The 7,854-nt window shown below is 29.0% G+C and overlaps 1 long non-coding RNA gene across 6 annotated transcripts; it reads left to right on the top strand.

The window, feature by feature from the left end:
- Positions 1-3,020: 3,020 nt before the first annotated feature.
- LOC139864224 (uncharacterized) lies at positions 3,021-7,529 on the top strand. Of its 6 annotated transcripts, none has more exons than XR_011764473.1 (11): positions 3,021-3,206; positions 3,268-3,341; positions 3,521-3,674; positions 4,721-4,775; positions 4,870-4,925; positions 5,016-5,061; positions 5,161-5,209; positions 5,316-5,486; positions 5,855-5,937; positions 6,215-6,683; positions 7,244-7,529. It is a non-coding gene; the product is annotated as an uncharacterized lncRNA (long non-coding RNA). The 6 variants fall into 6 exon arrangements; XR_011764474.1 differs by having other exon boundaries at positions 3,021-3,341; positions 6,215-6,290; positions 6,631-6,683; XR_011764475.1 differs by having other exon boundaries at positions 3,021-3,341; positions 6,215-6,290; positions 6,455-6,683.
- Positions 7,530-7,854: the final 325 nt, after the last annotated feature.

Below are 7,854 nucleotides of genomic sequence, written 5' to 3'. Positions count from 1 at the left end.
AATTGTTCAATAAAACGAGACGTGCCTTATATAAGATTTCAGTTACTCGGTTGGTAATATTTAAAAATCCATTTTATCAATCTCGTAAACAAGTTGTTTATATCTTAATTGCAGATTCAAAAGCAATTTCAATTAACGTCAATCATAATTCAGTTGATCATATCTTTTAATCCGTTCATCGAAGCTATTCGATATCTAAATGAAAAGTTATTGATTTTTCGCCAGCTTTCCAAAAACATGTATATCATATACCTTTTACCAGTAATATATGTATTTAATTCGTGATTCATTATAACTGTTTAACGACGAAATTTAGCATACAAGCATGTATAAATATATATACTCGAGCACTGGACATGGATACACAATTAATATATAAAAGATAAAATATGAGTGCTTACGTATCAATATTGAGATTCAATATTGTAGGAAAGTACGTAAACGTAACGGAGATGATAAACACTAGGTTTGACTTTACGAGCATAATCCCCAAATCATACCCATAACCTCCATAGCTATAACTCATAATTTCCTTAGCTCTATCCCGCTCGAAAAACCATTTTGAAAGTGACAAGCTCATGACCTCGTCGTAGTATTTTATGTATAATATTACTAAAAATATTAAGATTAATAATAATAATAATAATCTTAATATAATAATAATAATAATAATAATAATAATAATAATAATTAATATAAATAATAAATAATAATAATATTACACATGGAGTAATATATGTGTAAGAACTCGAGCAGAAACTGGACTTTTATAGGCAACTTTTTGAAATCTGATGCCCATGCGATCGCATGGGTTTTTAGTGTATTTGCCATGCGATCGCATGGCCGCCTGATCCAGTTTAAAATGTTTTTGTTTTCTTGTTTGTCGACATATTATTATATAATATATATAATATATATAATTTAAATAATTAATTATATATTATATTAAATTCATGTGCATAGTTGACTTGTAATTTTCGTTCCGATTACCCGTACGTTGTCACTGACTTATGTCCTGGTTCCGGTTTCTCGAACGCATTTTTGTACGCTTAGAAAACTCGCAATTTACGTTTTGTGACTCGTACCTTTGTCAAAATATAGTCTTAAATTATCAATAAACTATATCATTCAAAGTGTATCTTAAACTTTCGAGTGTTTTGGTTATTTACTTCTATAAATCATTGTCTCGCTATTTGTTGATATATATATATATATATATATATATATATATATATATATATATATATATATATATATATATATATATTATATATATATATAATAACAAATCGTTTTATGACCAAGTTAATATATATTTTCAACATTCATAAACACGTTTTAAATATACGTCGCAAGTTATTCATACAATTAATATTCCAACTTATCATATATATTCAAATAAATATTTAAACCATTAAGTTTAATGTACGGTATTAAACAATTAAAAATTTATTACGTTTTCAAGTTATAGTATATATATGTATCTATTTACATGTAATGGTTCGCGAATCGTTGAGAACAACCGAAGTGTACTTGAATAGTTCAAAAATTTTGAGATTCGGTTTTACAGACTTTGCTTATCGTGTCGAAAACGTTAAATCATTTAAAGATAAAGTTTAAATTTGGTCAAAAATTTCTGGGTCATCACATGAATACTCATGGTGAATGCATTATATGGTTGCAAGTAAGATGTATGTGTAGTGGCAAATATTTTTATAATAGGGTTATTGTATATGAATCCTTAATCGTATCACTCATAACTACCTAACTTATTCTTTTTAAAAAGTCAGGAAAACTGCAATTTTACGGCCAATGTTAATGTTATGCGATTCATATTGATAATAGGTTATAAATTTGCATATTAAAATTTCTACTAGTAAAATTGCTACTGTAGAGGTCATTGCTAATTTAAAATTGCCACTGTATGTGCCATTAATTGCTATTGCATATGAACAACCTTATATTTTGAGAGTATTATTCAATTTTATGTTTGTGTTTTGGGCGCGACCCGCCCCGACCTGATTTGACCCGACACATTCAGTATTTTGTGCAAGAAAGTTATCAAATAAATTTTTGGGACCCTATTGAGTTTTGATCCTAGAATCGCCACTGATAGTAGTTCAAGTAAATGCTGATATTAGTTAATTTACAATTTCGAGCACTTTGACTTTCAACATTTGCACAGCCTTTGACTAATCTTATTACTGTATGACGTCATCCTGTGACAAAAAAGAAAAGATCAAAATCATCAACAATAACATAAAGATAAAACAATGTATATGTATGATGAAAATCAAATTAAAAAAAAAATCGGACGTACTTTGAGGAATTAAGTGATTCCATGATGCAATTGTGTTTGTGAAATTGATGAGGTAATTAAAACCCTAATTCTGTTATGAACTATGATGATAACTCTGTTACAGTATGGGTAAAAAAACAAAATGACAGAAATAGGCGGGAATTTGGAGGTATATCCACACGTGTGCACAAAAAAAAGTCAGTTCACTTTGTTAACGTAGTTGTATTACTACCTCCGTCCCATCAGAAGTGTCCACTTTGATTTTGACAGTCTTTATTTGTCAACTTTGACTATAAATATTTATGTTCGTGTTATATAATATTTGATGAAAATTATATGAATGGATTGAGTTTTAGTTGTGTTTTCATTGATATAACTTTCATCAAATATTATATAACACCAACAAAGATATCTAAAGTCAAAGTTGAACAAGAAAGACTGGAAAAAGTCAAAGTGGACACTTCTGGTGGGACGGAGGGAGTATGTTTTTTTTGAAATAATATTAAATTAATTTAAATTGATACCAATGTATCTTTTATTATATATTATCTATTATCTATTATCTATTATCTATATACTCTATTTATGGGTCAAAATGTCTTCCTTCCATTAGTGCAAAACTGCCTGTCGATACACATGTTTTGCCACAATTAGTGCAAAACTAACTATTATAGAGTATTTTTTTTAAGTTTTAATAAAAAAAATAAAAATAATCATTGAGATGGCGTGAAGAATAAGGAATAAACCCATAACTCGGACACTGTGTCGACCCTTACCTCTTCAACCATGATTTCTTCTTCAACCTTACCTTTCCATTTTCTTCTCCAATTCCCTTTTGGCACTCTCGTCCTTCTTCATCCGCTTCATCCTTCTTCACGTGCTTGCTTCCTGTATTTTATTTATGAAGGTAATAGCGTTTGATTTCATCTTTATTCGTTCATATATTTACAACCTTTTGGAAGTTTCAGGCAAACCACGAAACGTTAGGGTTTTATTCGCTCTTTTTGCGATTGCATTCATCGGTCCGACTAATCGATGAGAGGTTAGGGTTCTATTCGCTTACTCCTAGATTGCTTTTCAGTAAACCCTATTTTGTTGTGTATGATTCATAAGTATTCATCAATATTCATCAATTCTATTCTTCGGTCAATTAAACATAAAATATTTATTTTCAAGTTTTTGTTATTTTTTAGGTTTTGATTTTTAATGGTATTGCTGCAGGTATTATGATGAATTGAAACTGAATTGCAGGTGCAATGTAATGTGATGAAATTGAATTGAAAATAGATCTACTACCTGAAATTTCTTCATCATCTCCGAATTTTTTATTTTTTATTTTCGCTCATCCTGACTTCATCAACAGCTTCATTTACAGGTTAGGAATCTTCTAACTATTTTTTTCGATTACAACTTGATTTTTGATTTTTGGTGTTAGGGTTTGAATTCCATCTTTTACATTGATGACAATAAAAGGATTTCTTCATGCTTTTTCAGTTTTATGAAGTTTAACTATTTTCAGTTTTATGAAGTTTAACTATTTTTAAAATAGTTTTGAACTCTGAAAAAAACTGATAGTGACACGTGTCAAAATTAATATGGTAATGATATGTACGGACTCATAAAACTAATAAGAACTCTGCCATAATTTAATGTTTTATTTAACTGCCGTACAACGCTTAAACGTTGGTTACCTGATTTTTTTTCTCACGGCATAGTCGAAACGGGAGATGATCGCAACGGGTGGTATAGTCCCCCTCGGGTGATCCCAATCGCTGTTCAAAAAAAAGTTGTATAGTTTTTTCTCTTTTTCAATATAGAAATATCGAATTCCAAGTATATTTATTATTATTAATTATTAATTATAAATATAATAAATAATGTTTGATTTGAAAGAGTATGTATCGGAAATTCGGAACCCGTGGCCGTGTCAAGTTACGTTTGGATTGATTTTCATACATTATATATTAATATTTAATTGTTAAATTAAAGTAATTATGTTATAAATTAATAAGATAATGTTAAATAACAATCCGCTTATTATCATTATTGTATTAAGGTAAAACAATTCGTCATATATCTTTTGAATGCTTAAGATCTTTATTATTATTTTATACATTTATATAAATCTTTTATAAGGTAACAATCGGCCATATATTTTTATTAATTAATTTAGTATTTAATTTAGTTTAACAATAGGCCGACACATAGGACAATTTAAATTAGATTAATTGAAGAGATGACACGTAAGCATAATGGCACGCGCTTTATAATAATGTATAGAATAGAATAGATAGATAGATAGATAGAAGATTAATGTAAGACGTACCCCTTTCTTTTTTTAAACTTTTTAAAATTATTTTTAAATTTGATATTAATAATAATAGAGCTTCAACCTTTGACATTTTCTGTTTTGTGATACAGATCCGTCATTGAATTTATGGGCGCACTAAAGAATAACTCTATATTATTATTGACGGTATATTCATGTAACAATATTTTTTAAGAGCTCTAAAATTCATGATTGTTGCCTCTTCTTGATTTTTACAGTTATATTAATAACTAAATTTCAGTATTTGTTGATGCTGTGCTTGGTTTTGGTGGGGATCCTTGTGTTTACAGTCATTGTGTAAGTAATTTATATACAGAACATATCTTTTATAAAAACCTCTATAACGATTCTTTTTTTTTTTTAAATCTTTTTTTGTTCAACTTTTAGGTTTTGTAACAGATAAGGGTTCTGGTCATAATGTTGCAGGTTTGAGGTAAATATTGAAGACAAATTTCTTTTATCATAGTATTTGATTTTGTTCATCAAGTACAATTTGAAGTTTGACTTCAAAGAATGTTTCTTTTTTGATCAGATACAAGGAGTATCAACTACAAGATTACAGCTCTTGGTTTATTAAAAAGGTAAATAAATTTGGTTATTATTAATTTTGAGTTTTGTTATTTGGTTTACTTGTGATATGTGATATTTAACTATTTTGATTATAGCCTGATTCACATGACGTTTTAGGGAAAGCTATACGGTACACGGGTGGCTGTTTTAGCCTGTGGAAAATTGAATAGTTAGCATGGTGTGCTAAAATGAAACAAGTGGTATGGTAATAAAAAGGCGCAATGCGTCCATATGAAACAAGTGGTTTGTGATAATAAAGCAAAGAATACAACAACTCAAGTGGAAAAGGTATTTTACTATTGTTATTGGTATATAAGCTTATTTTGGTTTAACTTTGTTTTGTAACTGTAAATTTGATACAACAAATTTTGTTGTTTTTATTTTGTAAGTTTGATGTTTGCACATTATAAATCTGAACGTCGTATTTGAAGCCTGTGCATTTCAAATATCATATCGTTGTAAAGTGTTTTTTCTTGCTGTGACGTCAGATTGTTTTATTCTTTGAAGCCTGTGTACCATGTGCGTTTCAACCGCGCTTCACCTATAGTTAACCATTTGCTTGATCGTTAACCATTTGTGTGAATATTGCAATAATTTTTCTTACTATGTTTTTTCTTCTAACACTGCTCGGAGTTTTTTAATGCTTACAATTATAGAATTGCAACGCTAGAAATTTTGGATGGTATTTTTATTGATGAAGCCTGGACCTTCCAATCCTGCTATTTGTGAGCCAGTAAAGGTATATTCCAAATTATTAACTAATTTATGATTGATAAAAACAAAAAACGTATGTTTGTCATAAGTTATTATTTGTATTCATATTACAAATAGGATGACAAATGAAAAATATGTAGCATAATTATTTGTATTCAATATGGATGATATTTTGATATTAATGAAAAAATTGTGAATTGCTGTGACTGCTGTAATGATCATTAATCGTTATAATTGCAGGATCGTTTCTGGAAATGTACCTTTTTCTCATTAAGCGTTAAGTTAAATTTATGTGAATGCAGATTGTTACTCTTAACGTTGCTATGTCATGCGGATGTTGTGCTGGTGCTCTAAAGAAGTTTCTTAGCAAAATGGAAGGTTTGTTATTTAGTTTTTGAGTATATTATTTAATAGGGTGGTCAGTAGGAAAGAAACAGAACAAACTTAGCTTATTTGAAATGTGTAGTCAATAAAGCATTTACCTTGATTCATAGTGTCATCGTTTTTACTTCCTATAATTATCTATATTTGTGAATCAGTAGAATCAAGGCACCAGTGTATGCTTTGAGGAACAAAATTAGCTTATTTGAAGAAAGGCTACTAAAGTATGCTACATGGGTGTCAAAATAGGTCTTGGTAACAAAAACAATTGTATGAGAAGCAAATAAAATGACTATTGAGGGCTGCTGTTGATTTGGGATTTTTGATATATTGTTAGGTGATTTGTAAAGAAGTGCTACAAAAGTAATGATAGTTCATGCTTTTCACCAGGTATGTTAACTATCACCTTTAATCTTAACATCATCGTGTTAATCCTGAATTATTTTTAATGAATGTATACCCAAAATGCATCACACTTGTATTTCATTGACTTTGAACAAAGTTTATTAGCTACTGTTATGTTACTCTTATAAAACTTATTAAATCAAAACTTAGAAGCTTGATTGTTACAATGTCCTTTAAGTGTAGTTGTACTAAGTATAACATGATATATCTTGAAACAATGAAACTGAAGGGTATTGTAGGTGTTATAAGAAACAGAATGGCAAACAAATTTAGCTCAGCATGTTGAATGTGTTTATGGGATAAATTATAGTCTTATTTGCTAGTTGCTACCATAAAAAACATGTGTTTTTCTTTTTTTCTTTTTATGCCTTTTTTTCGTTTTCTAACAAGTTTGACAATTTAAATAATAATGGTTAAACCAGTTGTTAATGGTTTGGCGCAATCTTTAAAATTTAATCAAATTTTCTTCTCTTTACAAAAGATTAGATGTTTGTCCGGTATGCCTTTTTTCATTATCTAACATTACTTTTGGGCAATATTTGCAGTCACGCGCGAGAATTCAGCTACTTCATTTACGGAATATTTAGCACAGAATTTTATTCTTTAGGACTTTGGGAATGTTAATCGCATCATTTTCTTGGTCCTGAAGGGTTTGCAACTGAGTTCTCAAAAAGGACATCATGTAATTAACTTTATTGATTATTGGATTCAGTAAAAGCGTTTTATGATTCGGGTTGTGCACTCGTGCTAGGAAACCTGGTTTTCCAGTTTGGATCATGAATTCATACTAATTCTATTATTGTTAAAAAGGTTTCATTGATATGATTTAATTCATACAAACTTATGCATCTTGAAGTAATTCAACATCATTTTCTGATATTTTTTAAGTTATTCAAACTGTACGGACCTTGCCATTATGTATTGTCAATACATATTATTCCTTTATATGGATATTTTTGGACAGTTGGAACACATTGGTATTTATCTTGGGTAACTTATGTGATTTGTTTGAGATGTAGTCAATAACCATTTGTTTGAGATGTAGTTGGATAGTTTACGATGTAAATTATGGTAACTTTGCAACTGTTTAATAGTTTCGGACGTGTGTTAACTTTATAATGAATACCTATAATGGTAAATTTTGCACTATACAATA

Source organism: Rutidosis leptorrhynchoides, chromosome 1 (assembly GCF_046630445.1).
Source record: "Rutidosis leptorrhynchoides isolate AG116_Rl617_1_P2 chromosome 1, CSIRO_AGI_Rlap_v1, whole genome shotgun sequence".
Classification (NCBI taxonomy): domain Eukaryota; kingdom Viridiplantae; phylum Streptophyta; class Magnoliopsida; order Asterales; family Asteraceae; genus Rutidosis; species Rutidosis leptorrhynchoides.
The sequence above is the reverse complement of the archived record's forward strand: the minus strand, read 5'-3'. Positions and strand labels throughout refer to the sequence as shown.